Source organism: Eschrichtius robustus, chromosome 13 (genome assembly GCF_028021215.1).
Source record: "Eschrichtius robustus isolate mEscRob2 chromosome 13, mEscRob2.pri, whole genome shotgun sequence".
Taxonomy (NCBI): Eukaryota; Metazoa; Chordata; class Mammalia; order Artiodactyla; family Eschrichtiidae; genus Eschrichtius; species Eschrichtius robustus.
The window spans coordinates 95689340-95703059 of NC_090836.1; the positions used below are offsets into that span (position 1 = coordinate 95689340).

At 48.2% G+C, this 13720-nt stretch overlaps 1 non-coding gene across 1 annotated transcript; it reads right to left on the reverse strand.

Moving 5' to 3' along the window:
* Nucleotides 1-7160: 7160 nt before the first annotated feature.
* TRNAD-AUC (transfer RNA aspartic acid (anticodon AUC)) lies at nucleotides 7161-7232 on the reverse strand. The gene has a single exon. It is a non-coding gene; the product is annotated as a tRNA-Asp (tRNA).
* Nucleotides 7233-13720: the final 6488 nt, after the last annotated feature.

Consider the following 13720-nt stretch of genomic DNA (forward strand, 5'->3'; position numbering starts at 1 on the left):
AGGGCCAGGTGTCAGCCAGTACTGGGGGGAACCCTAGAAGGAAAAAAACCCAGAGGGGGCAGTGACTTACCCAAGGTCACGTGATGTGTTCACAACAGAGCTGGAACCAGACCCAGATTTCTCAGAATTGACTCTTTCTCACTTGCAGTCCCCATCACATTTCCTCTGAGGCTGAGTTGTGTCTCCTAAGACCACAGGATTTGTGGGGGACCAACAGGACAGAATCCTGGTTTTCTGAATAAGAGGTCTAAAGTAGGCCCCACCTCTCTGAGGCTCAGCTTTCTTATCTATAAAATGGGAATAATACGTACTTCAGAAGAAGGGATTTCAGACAAGGACTTGGCCAAGAGCCCCGTGCTGAGCCCCATCTTTCCAGCTCAGGGTTTCTCAACCTCAGGACGACTGACATTTGGACTGGATCATTCTTTGTTGTTGTAGGGACTGTCCTGTGCATTGGAGGATGTTTAGCAGCGTTTCTGGCCTCTACCCACTAGATGCCAGCAGCACCAACCAGTTGTGAGAACCAAAAATGTCTCCAGATACGACCAGATATCCCCCGAGAGGCAAAAATCACCCCCCAGTTAAGCACCAATGCTGTAGGAGCAGTGGCCACACTTGACCACAGCAGTCAGGACCAGTGTAGACAGGGATCCCCACGTGGAGGATCATAACCCCCTGCCCATCATAAACCCCTTCCCCTGGGGGCTGAATTTAACAGTATAGAAACTTCCTTTCGTGCTGGTTTCAGACAGACCTCATTTTCTCTGCTGGAAATGTCTCTGCCTCTTTGAGGAGCTTGGTTTGTCAGCAAACACATGTGAGGCTCTGATCTGGCTTCTGGCTCTGTTGCCCCGTGCAAGGCTGCCTGACTTTGGACACATGGCTGAGCCTCTTTGAGCCTCAGTTTCTTCATCTTTAAAATGGGAGTAATCGTACCTTCCTTGAGCAATATGGGGGTCCAGTGAGAGAATCCATAGAAACTGTTTAGCTTGGTGGCAGGCACAGAGTCAATAACAAGTGTTCTTGTTATTTTTTAAAGGGCTTTTACTTATTCAGCATGTTCAGTGCCTCCTGTACCTCCAGCATTGTGGCGGGGAGTGGGGGGGCGGGGCGGGGAACATGAGTATGAGAATTGTGTCCCTGCCCTGGAAAAGCCTCCCAGCCAGGAAGGAGAAACTGGCCCGTGGTATATTTTTAGAGAGAAATAGCGAAATGATCTATTTTACAACAGACTCAGAGATGTTGAGTGATTTGCCTAAGGGCACACAGCTATTTTGAGAGAGGAGCCTAACTGGAGTTAGAATTCTCAGGGTAGGAGCCTCTCCAGTGGGTTAGGAAAACCTGAGTTGGTTTTCCCAATTTCAGGATCAAGGCGAGAAGGGAGTGGAACTCAGGGTTTGGAAACACACATGGCAAGCTCGTGGAAGGTGGCCAAGTGTCTCCCCGGCTCCACAAGGGGACACCTTGAGCTGAGTCGTGAGATTTAAGCAAGGAGATTTGGTTAGGCTCCCACCCCCCTCCCCAGACCCACCATCCCTACCCTGCTAGCAAGGAACCCCAGCTGATTTGAGCTGGGGCTTTTTCCTCCTGGGAAGGTTCTCCATGGATCTGGACAGGTTCAGAAGCGGGAGAAGGGAGATGGAGGCGTGCCTTTCTAGGTTTCTCGGAGCTGTGGCTGGTTTAACTTTGCAGGAGTTGGCTGGGAAAGACCCAGGGCCGCCCTGAGCCCTGCCCTGCCTCCTGCATGTATGAGCTCCCAGAATAATTAATTAACCACTCCCTGCAGAGTCCAGGCCTCTGCCAGCGCCTGTCCCACCCGCCCCATGTGTTCCAGGCAGGAACTTGCAACATCGGACAACGGGGATGATGAAATTTTTGTCTACTTGGCAAATATTTGCCGAGCACCCCCTCTGTGTCAGGAACAGTTGGAAGATTGCCAACCTTGTCTCACCAGCTGCACTGGATTATGTCCACTGCCTGGCTCGTTGCCTCCAGGGATCATGGCCCGAAGAAGCCCCCACCGCACGCAGTGGGCTGAACAACAAAGCCACGTGCTTATTTGGTCCTGGCACTTCTCGAGGCCCCAGAAGGTCTGCCTTCCAGACCCTTCCTCAGTCATCGCACCTGGAAAACGGGAGCAAACTGCCCTGTCACACACAGGGTGGGTGTGATGTCAGATAAGGGAAAACTCTAAGGCGTTTTCTATTGTAGGTCATTCCTACTGGAAATAACCCCAACTAGTCATTATATAAGCAGCATGGAGCTTTATTATCCTTAACACATGGAGAATGAGTCATTCGGGAGAAGATGAAATTTTCAGGTTAACTGAAGCTTTATAATTTTAAGCACCCCCAAATTTAACAGAGGGTGGGGCACAGTGTACTGAGGGTACCCGAACTCTCTGTAGCTCTGTTTCATCACTTTATTGTGGCGGCAGTTTGCCCCTAAGCTAAATGGCCCCCATTGCTGTGACTTTCCAGTCCTCGAATCCTTGCAACTCCAAATCATCCTTGCCAACTGTCCTTCCCAGTTACTATCTGTGTTCTGCAGAGTCTCCACCTGCTTCTAGGTGGGCCCATTCTCTCTGGATAATGCCCCCTATTCTAGGCCTTAAACCACTGTGTTGAACCAGGGCTTCCAGCAGCCCGCTGGGCTCAGATCCCGGTGTCCGCTGCCTGCTGGGCCCCTCACCCTGGTCCTCTGTCCATGTCCCCTGTCTCGGTGTGCATGGCCACCACACAGGGGTCACCTGTGCCCAGACCCGGCAGCCAGTTCTCCAGATTTGGCCTCCCTTCCCCACAGCCAATCAACACCCAGGCCTGTGATTTCTGCCTCTATTCCCACTGCCTTGGTCCGAGTCACCGCCACCCCATCCCCCGGCCCTGTGCCCAAGACACATAGATGCAACCTGTCCAGTCGTTAATTCCAGCACACACCCTCGGGGACAGGCCTTGTACCAGGATCTGGGGCATGGAGGATAAAGACAGACTCTGAGAGGGGGAATTGTCCTAGTGGAGAGGGGCAGACAGACAGACAGACCATGGCAGGTATGGCGAGGGGTATCAGAGATGAAACGGAACAGGAGAGGGTGGAGTCGGTGGTTCTGGGTCTGAGAAGCAGCTCTGCACAGGCCAGTAGCCCCTTTCTGAATCCCCTGGACCGTTCCCCCTCGCTCCATGTAGAGAAGCAGCAGGGGGTAGGGTTTAAAGCCCAGCCTCTGGAGGCATCTGGACCTCCAGGTCCCTGGCTGTGAGTGTGCTTTGATTTCCTCATGTGTAATGGAATAATCCAGTACCCACCTTACAGGATCAGATTCATACAAGCACTGAGAACAGAGCCTGCACAGTAAGCCCTACATACATACATTATTCATTACTAAGATTCTGTCCTACTCAGGTCGCTCCTGCCTCCCTGTGCTGGCCTGGACGCCCTTGAGAGTAACATATTTTATTCATGGTTCTCTTCCTGGCCCAGCACAGTGACAGGTCAGGGCTTCACAGATGTTTGACGTATATGTATTCATTTATTTATGTTTTGGCCGCGCCGCATGGCATGTGGGATCTTAGTTCCCTGTGCCCCCTGCAGGGGAAGCGCAGAGTCTTAACCACTGGGCCTCCAGGGAAGTCCCTGTTTGACATATACATAAATATCCCAGCCAGGCTAAGAAAGACCCTAATAATCCCTCTTTACCTAGCACTTTCCGTGTCCAGGGAGGATGCTAAGTGTTTTGTACCCACTTAATCCAACAACCCTGAGAAATGGGAGTTATTATATCCCCTATTTTACAGGTAAGGAAGGTGGTGGCTTAGAGAGGTCAGGTGACTCGCCTGAGGTCCCAGGAAGGGTAGGGCTGGGATTGGAATTCTGGATGGCATGATTTCAACATTGTGAGACAGAACTGGGGAGGGGGTCATAGATGCGGGAGTGGGGGTTCTGTCTGGGGTGGGGGGTTTCAGAAGCCCCGTACAAGCGCACTCACACATGCACACATGCTCACACCTCTGCTCACAGGTGAGGAATAATGGAACCAGAGCCTAACTGGCTTGCCAGGCTACATGTGCACTCTGATACGTTTCTCCAGGACACTATAAAAGATGTACTTCCCTGGCAGTCCAGTGGTTAAGACTCCACGCTCCCAATGCAGGGGGACCAGGTTCAATCCCTGGTCAGGGAACTAGATCCTGCATGCCACAACTAAGAGCCCTCATGCCGCAACTAAAGATCCCGCAGACCACAATGAAGATCTCGCGTGTTGTAACTAAGACCCGGCGCAGCCAAATAAATAAATAATTTTTTTTTTAAAAGATGTACTTCCTCTCTTTAAAGAACATAATAGCAGTTGGCAGAGAAGAATGCAAGGAAGGAGGCAATCACTGAGTGCTAAAAACCATGCACAATAATTAGGTGCAAGCATGTGATAAACTGCAGAATTTTGTGGCCCAGAATGAGGTGGGAGGGGCTTCCAGAAGTTCCTAGGTGAGCTGGGTACCAGGGAGGCTTCTGGGAGCCAGTGCAATGGTGCAGCCCCTAGGGAGGCTGGTTCCTGTCCACTCTTTCTTCTCCCCTTCTTCCCCTGTCAGCCTCCACTCCCTCTCACTCCTGCCTCTTGCGGCTTTTCCCCACTTCTGAACCATGAAAGGCTTGAAAAGTCACATAGATACTAAATGAAACTGTATATGCCTTTACCTTGTGAACCAGCCATCCCACTTCCAGGAACTTTCCCTGAAGATACACCTCCAACAATATGAAAACACATGCATAATTGGGTTACTTATTACAGCAGTACAGTATTTGTCATTGTAAAATATTGGAAACAAACTAAATATACGTGTATAGGAGAATGGTTGAATAAACTCTGGTACATCCATACAATGGAGAGCTGTACAGATGTGAGAAGAGTGAGGAAGATCTCTACAAAATGATGTGGCCTGATTTCTAGGCTGTATTGTTAAGTGCAAAAAAGCAGTGGAAAAGATGCTACTTTTTGTGTAAGAAAGAAGGGGCAATAAGAAAATATGCATGTATCTGTAATTCCTGCAAAAAGAATACAGGAAGAATAAACCAGAAACTTTATTTAATGAGACTGACTACCTATGGGGATGGGTGGGAACAGTGTGGCACAGATGGGGGGGACATTTTCTACTTTTCTGTATACGATTTCTTTTTTTTTTTTTTAATTAATTGATTTTTTTGGCTGTGTTGGGTCTTCGTTTCTGTGCGAGGGCTTTCTCTAGTTGTGGCAAGCGGGGGCCACTCTTCATCGCGGTGCACGGGCCTCTCACTATCGCGGCCTCTCTTGTTGCGGCCCCTGTATATGATTTCTTGCATTGTTTTGACCTTAAGAACTATGTTATGTTTTGCACACTCAAAAATTAATTTGGGGGCTTCCCTGGTGGCGCAGTGGTTGAGAATCTGCCTGCCAATGCAGGGGACATGGGTTCGAGCCCTGGTCTGGGAAGATCCCACATGCCGCGGAGCAACTAGGCCCGTGAGCCACAGTTACTGAGCCTCCGCGTCTGGAGCCTGTGCTCCGCAACAGGAGAGGCCGCGATAATGAGAGGCCCGCGCACCGCGATGAAGAGTGGCCCCCACTTGCCGCAACTAGAGAAAGCCCTCGCACAGAAACGAAGACCCAGCACAGCCATAAATAAATAAATAAATAAATAAATAAATAAACCCAAAGTTAAAAAAAAAAGGTGTCAACTCAATCCACTAGGTAAAAAAATAGACCTTTAAATAATTAGTACTGGGACACTGGATAGTGATTTGGTAAAATAATGAAATTGAATTTATAAAAAAAAAAATTAATTTGATTAACAAGTATGGGTGGAATAAAATGTTAATACCAATAAAACAAGTAAACCTACCTCTACTTCAAATGGATAATATAACCACACTGAATAGGGGAAGAGAACTAACCCAGTAACTCCCCCCACCCTCCAAGTAACTCTTGAACATGGCTTTTTTTTTTTTTTTTGGCCGTGCCACGTGGCTTGTGGGACCTTAGTTCCCTGACCAGGGATTGAACATGAGCCACTGCAGTGAAAGCACCGAAACCTAACCACTGGACCGTCAGGGAATTCCCTGAATGTGGTATTTTGGCTATTTCGACTATATATATCCTCTCAGTCAAAAGGCAGAAGAAAAAAAAAACCTGAAAATAAATATTGAACTTTTGTTAGTAAGTTTGTTTTTCACAACGTTATGGGTTACCAGTTATGAAACTATTACAATTGAGCAAATAAGGAAATATATTGCAGATACGGGGAACTGACATTTTCCCTATTGGAGAGAGGAAAACAAACATGGAAAGTCTGAAGGCTAGAATGAAATCCGTGGTGCTGGATTGGAATTGGAGGTATCAGTGTGAACTCAGGATTTCTGAGATAGAGATACAAATAGACATGTGTGCACGCGTGCACGCATGCGCACATGTTTCCTAACTGGAACTATTCCATGAGACAGCCTGGAAGCAATGACACCCTAGTCCAAAGAGCCTAGCTAGCGCTTACCTTGGTTCTAAATACTGTTACCATAGAAAGGAACTGGAGGTGCTGGGGTGGGGAAAGTCCAATATGAGCCTGGATCATTTTGCTGTGCCAGAAGCTAAGGAAGTTCTGGTACAGCAAAAGTGAAGGGCAGGTGTCAAAAGGATACAGAAAAGGTGGGGGGGAGTTATTGCTTAATGCAGGGGTCGCCAACCCCTGGGCCATAGTTAGGACCTGGGCGGCACAGCAGGAGGTGAGCGGCGGACGAGCCAGTGAAGCTTCATCTGCCTCTTCCCATCTCTCCCCATCACTCGCATTACCGCCTGAACCATCTCACCAACCCCACCCCACCCCGTCAGTGGAAAAATTGTCTTCCAGGAAACCAGTCCCTGGTGCCAAAAAGGTTGGGAACCGCTAGTTTAATGGATACAGATTTAAGTTTTTCAAGATGAAAAAGGATGGTGGTGATGATATGGCTATAATGTGGATATACTTAATGCCACTGAACTATACACTTCAAAATGGTGAAGATGGTACCAAGGAAAAACTTGTCCTCTACCCGCTCAGGTTTGTGTTTTGGGGGCCAAGACAGATTAGCAAGAGAGAAGAGAAGAGAGTTTTGGTTGTTTTTTTTTTTTTTTTTTTTTTGCTTCGTGGCTTGCAGGATCTTAGTTCCCCGACCAGGGATTGAACCCAGGCCCTGGCAGTGATAGTGCCAAATCCTAACCTCTGGACCACCAGGGAATTCCTGAAAGAAGACAGATTTTAATCAGAGACATACATATGGGAGTTCACAAAGAAGTATGACTCAAGGAGGGAATTTGGGGCTTAAATACTATTTTAGTAAGGGAAACGGAAGGGAAAACAAATTACTTTTTTTTTTTTTTTTAATAAAGACAGTGAAATAGAGAGAAAGTCTTATTTATTTATTTATGGCTGTGTTGGGTCTCCGTTTCTGTGCGAGGGCTTTCTCTAGTTGCGGCAAGTGGGGGCCACTCTTCATCGCGGTGCGCGGGCCTCTCACCATCGCGGCCTCTCTTGTTGCGGAGCACAGGCTCCAGACGCGCAGGCTCAGTAATTGTGGCTCACGGGCCTAGTTGCTCCGCAGCATGTGGGATCTTCCCAGACCAGGGCTCGAACCCGTGTCCCCTGCATTGGCAGGCAGACTCTCAACCACTGCACCACCAGGGAAGCCCACAAATTACTTTTAAGAAAGATAAATGGGTCCTTAGTTTTGAGACAATGTCTGTTTAAGGGGTGGTTTGGACTTGCAGTCTGCAAGGATAAGAGTCAATTTTCCCTGGTTGCTCCTGGAGAGGGGATTTACGACAAGTTCTTTTGAGATTTTGGGGAGTCTCTGCTTTTGGGCTGATAAAGTAGTTCAGGAAAAAAGCCTACTCTCAAATGCCTTCAGCTCAAAATAATTTTTCTCCCACAGTGGCATATTCTGGACCACGTCAATGGTCAGTTTTATGTTAAGTGTATTTTACCACAATTTTTTTAAAAGGTGAAGCATTTTATTTAATAAAGTATTTTTAAAAAAAGGATACAGGATCCAGCTTAGAGGAGTTCCTATTGACCAACTCAGACTTTCAGCATCAAAATACAGAATAATAGTAACAGTGCTAGGGCCCCCAAGGACCCGGGCAGACTGGTGTGCCCCCTGCCGGTGAAGCCGAATCGCCGGCCACAGTCCCGCAGGGTCGAGACCGGCCGGGAGCCCACTGAGCCCCCGCCCGCTGGTGGAAGAGAGCAGCGCGCAGGCTGAGGGCTTCCAGCCGGGCCCCAGGCTGGGAAAGCGGCACGTTCAAACCCAGCTGCACTTTTGTGCAAACTGGAGAAAGGCATACCTCCCTCCAGACCCTTGGCTGCCCTTCCGCGATGCGAATGGCGCCCCCTGGAGTCTGCAGACATTACAGGCCCACAGTACGGGCTCTTCAAGGGGGGTAGGGTCCGCATCTCCATTTTGGAAACGCTAAAATCGAGCACTTGGGGCAGGCTCTGTGAATATTTGTTGACAAATTAGAGGAAGTTCCAGGTAAATGCATTGTGGCATACTTGTTATCTTATAGATATTCAAGTCTGTGGACCAGTTATCTCTGAGCCCCGTCTGTAAAATGGGTATAATAATACCCATCTGGGCTGGAATACTTCTAGCCCAGGTGTGGCACATAGTAGGTGCTCAGTCATAATAGCTAACATTTACTGCATGTAATAACACTAAGAAGTATGAATAATATTATGATGTAAATATTGCAAATTGTGTAAAGTGAGAGTTGAAGAGGTTACATAACTAATTAGGGAGGTCTCACAGCCAGGGAACCATGGAGCAGAGATGCAAACTCTGGACCATGGGCCTCTGGAAGCGTGTTTGAATACTTCTGGCTGGTCAGGACACACTCTCTTTCACTGGATATGCTGTTCTTCTGCTCAGGTGACCTGAAAAGGTGCTGACTCAGAACCAACAACCTCCACTCCAAGATAAGAGGCAGAACTGTCAGCCAAGGCAGTGATAGGATTGGATTTGATGTAAAAGAAAAACCACACACAAAAAAGGAAGAGTTGAGACTAATCAGAATGTTCTAACATTCTGAACGTGGGGAAGAGGAGTACCGAATCCAAAAAACCCAGCAGGGATGAATGACATCTTAGTCACGGAACTGACAGCAGATGTGAACAAAACCCTCAGATGTGGGGGACGCTGATTAGAAGATGAAAATGTTCAAAATAGGACACAGTGATGTGCTCAGGTGAGAACTTCAGGATGCATTTTCTGTTCCTTCAGCTCTATCCGGCAGTAGAGAGTTTCCCAGGTCCATTTAGGTCTTGGGGGTTTAGCAGGAGGAAATGGCAGCCGATCTGCTCTGGAAGCTGGGTGATTTGGGGTGGCCTTTCTCTCTGCCTCTCCCTCCGACCCCAGCAGGGAAGTGTTTGTTGGGTTGGTTCATCCCTGGCCGATGGGAAATGGATCTTAAGGGGCAGCCTTTGGCTCAGTCTCTGATCTTTGGCCCAAACGACCATAGACAGAGTGGCGGGATTGGTTTCACGAAAGCCAGTATTTACTGAGGCTTTGCCCAGACAGTGTGCTGAGTGCTCTTCATGTGGCTTCACATGTTAGCTTATTGAATCCTCACAACAACTGCATGAGCTAGGTACTATTATTCCCAATTGAGATATGGGGAACTGAGGTTCAGAGAGGTTAAGTAATTTTCCCAAGGTCACCCAGCTAGCAAGCCACAAAGCCTGGTCTGGCATCCTTATCTGGGAGCTTTGTGCCCCTTAATCACCTCTCTGTCTGGTCTCACTTCCAAGCTCTCTTCAGAGCCATGTTAAAAAATTACCACTGGCATTTTTCACAGAACTAGAACAAAAAATTTCACGATTTGTATGGAAACACAAAAGACCCCGAATAGCCAAAGCAATCTTGAGAACGAAAAATGGAGCTAGAGGAATCAGGGTCCCTGACTTCAGACTATACTGCAAAGCTACAGTAATCAAGACAGTATGGTACTGGCACAAAAAAACAGAAATATAGATCAATGGAACAGGACAGAAAGCCCAGAGATAAACCCACGCACATATGGACACCTTATCTTTGATAAAGGAGGCAAGAATGTACAGTGGAGAAAAGACAACCTCTTCAATAAGTGGTGCTGGGAAAACTGGACAGGTACATGTAGAAGTATGAAATTAGAACACTCCCTAACACCATACACAAAAATAAACTCAAAATGGATTAAAGACCTAGATGTAAGGCCAGACACTGTCAAACTCTTAGAGGAAAACATAAGCAGAACACTCTATGACATAAATCACAGCAAGATCCTTTTTGACCCACCTCCTAGAGAAATGGAAATAAAAACAAAAATAAACAAATGGGACCTAATGAAACTTAAAAGCTTTTGCACAGCAAAGGAAACCATAAACAAGACCAAAAGACAACCCTCAGAATGGGAGAAAATATTTGCAAATGAAGCAACTGACAAAGGATTAATCTCCAAAATTTACAAGCAGCTCATGCAGCTCAATAACAAAAGAACAAACAACCCAATCCAAAAATGGGCAGAAGACCTAAATAGACATTTCTCCAAAGAAGATATACAGATTGCCAACAAACACATGAAAGAATGCTCAACATCATTGATCATTAGAGAAATGCAAATCAAAACTACAATGAAATATCATCTCACACCGGTCAGAATGGCCATCATCAAAAAATCTAGAAACAATAAATGCTGGAGAGGGTGTGGAGAAAAGGGAACACTCTTGCACTGTTGGTGGGAATGCAAATTGATACAGCCACTATGGAGAACAGTATGGAGGTTCCTTAAAAAACTAAAAATAGAATTACCATATGACCCAGCAATCCCACTACTGGGCATATACCCTGAGAAAACCATGATTCAAAAAGAGTCATGTACCAAAATGTTCATTGCAGCTCTATTTACAATAGCCAGGACATGGAAGCAACCTAAGTGTCCATCGACAGATGAATGGATAAAGAAGATGTGGCACATATACACAATGGAACATTACTCAGCCATAAAAAGAAACGAAATTGAGTTATTTGTAGTGAGGTGGATGGACCTAGAGTCTGTCATACAGAGTGAAGTAAGTCAGAAAGAGAAAAACAAATACCGTATGCTAACACATATATATGGAATCTACGAAAAAAGAAAAAAAAAAGGTCATGAAGAACCTAGGGGTAAGACGGGAATAAAGAAACAGACCTACTTACTAGAGAATGCACTTGAGGATATGGGGAGGGGGAAGGGTAAGCTGTGACAAAGTGAGAGAGTGGCATGGACATATATACACTACCAAACGTAAAATAGATAGCTAGTGGGAAGCAGCCGCATAGCACAGGGAGATCAGCTCGGTGCTCTGTGACCACCTAGAGGGGTGGGATAGGGAGGGTGGGAGGGAGGGAGATGCAAGAGGGAAGAGATATGGGAACATATGTATATGTATAACTGATTCACTTTGTTATAAAGCAGAAACTAACACACCGTTGTAAAGCAATTATACTCCAATAAAGATGTTAAAAAAAATTAATTAATTTAAAACAAAAACAAAAAACCATCTGAGAGAGCTGCTCTTCCCAGAAGGGGACAGCAGTGGGCAGTGCAAGCAGCCAGCATTTGAAGTTCGGCTGTCCTCCAGGGTAACCAATCTCCAGAGAAAGTGTCTAAGGGATGTTTGGTTTTATCCTCTAAATGGAGAATACATGCATAAAACTATGAAGAGTACCAGTCTGTGATTACAAGCAGAACAGTCTGGGACTCCATGTTTTGTCAAAACCTCTCAGACTCACCTCCCCCAAACCGAAGCCCCGTCTAGGGCAGGGACCGCCTCTGGCGCCTTCATCTCTGTGTTTTGATGTCTGTCACCTAGTTGGTGCTCAACAGACAGTCATGGCACTGAAAGATGGTTGGTGGGAGGGAGGGTGTTGCTTCAGGTGGGAACATTTTAGATGCTTACTGAGGGGATGCTGGTGTCTAGGGATAGCTGGGGGTTTCTGAGGCAGGAGGTGGGTACGACTGGCTCATCCAAAGCCTTCCCCTCCACCCTGGGACCAAAAGTGCTGGCCTAGCCTCCCCGACACTTTCAGGACCCCAGCCCACGATGGTGATGAGCCCTGGCACTGGGCTAAGAGGGTCTGCCCTGGACCAGCCACGTGAGTGCGGTTTCCTCATCTGTACCTGGCGAGGTTAAGAACACCTGTGCAAGGGTGCATCGGGACTCCATGTTGGCTTGGACTTCAGAGTCAATGAGACAGGCTCGGAGGCCGGCTCTGCCCTTGGTAGCCATTCCCAGCATCACTTAGGGAGGCCCATGGTCTTGTAGCCTCCGTCTCATCTTCTGTAAGATGGAGGCGGGAACAGGATCAACTGCATGGGGCTGTTGTGAGAATTATGCACGGGCTTGGCCTGGTCCAGAGTAAACCCTCCATCGGTGACAGCTGCTGCTGCTGTTACAGAATGCCTGGGACACGGTCTCTGGCATGTTAGATGAGTAAAGGGTAGCTCCTGCTATCACCTGTCTCCCTGAGCACACCTGTTACATGGGGTGATGCGCTTAGAATGGCATCTGGCACATAGGAAGCACTGAAGCAGTGAACTAAAATACAACGGAAGCCAGTGTGAAGGAAGAAGACCAATCCCTGTCCTAAAAACACTCCCAGCATTGTGGGGTTTTTGTTCCATTCGCCCCTCCTGAGCCAGGACCAGTGACACCCATGATACAGCAGCCCAGGGATGGTGTCTGTCCTCAGAATGATCACTGAGCAGTGGGGGAAACACAAGAAAACAGGGTATGAGCAGGGAGGAGGAGGGGGCTCTGGGCAGGTCACCCCCATTTCTCCCTCCCGGCCCCAGGCTCTCACCCCAACCCGACTGTGCACCAACGCCAGATTAAACTTCCCCACGTGCCACATGGATAACATGCCTCCTTAGCTTAAAAGCTCCATGCTGTCCAAGTGTGCTGCGTGGTCCACACTCCTCGCCAGGAGAGGCAGCCCCAGGTGGGCGAGGGCTGGCCCAAGAAACCTGGGGCTGCTCCACATCCGCTGAGTAACGCCGTGCAAGTTTTCTATGCCTCCGGCCACGGCTTTGTCACATCTGCAGCAACACGTTGGGTCAGGCAAGCCCTGGGTTCCCGCGGCTCCATGATGCTACACTTCTGCCTTCTCAGCTTTCACTCCTCATATGAACTTGTTCATTCAAACTGGCCCCCTCTTGGTCTCTGGAGTATGGCTCTTGTTCCTTGCTCTCCAGACTTTGCCCCATCCTCTTCATCCACTGGAGCCACCCCCGGGGAGGGCCTTCCTAGGTTCCTCCCCACCCTAGGCTCGGGACAGCCCCGCCTCTCCTCTCCAGTCCATGCTGCTTTCCTGAGTATCACACCTACCAGGACAATTTTTGCTTGGCCCACAGGCACTGCAAATACAGGCTCCAAACCGACCTCCTCAACGCTGGTCACTCCCCATATCTGCCTCTCCTGCTTCAGGGAAACACTGTTGGTTCAAGCCGGAAGCCAGGGCTGTCAGTGTGGCCCCTCCTCCTTCCTCCTCCTCCCTCCTTCCCAGTCCCTTCAACCTTCACTTCCGCCTCCCAAGTATCCACTGAAGCCGCCCACTCCTGTCTGGCCCAGTTGACAGCACCTTGGTGGGGGCTTCCCCACTTCTCACCCAGGTGGCCTCCTGGCTGGTCTCTTGGGGCTTCGAACCATCC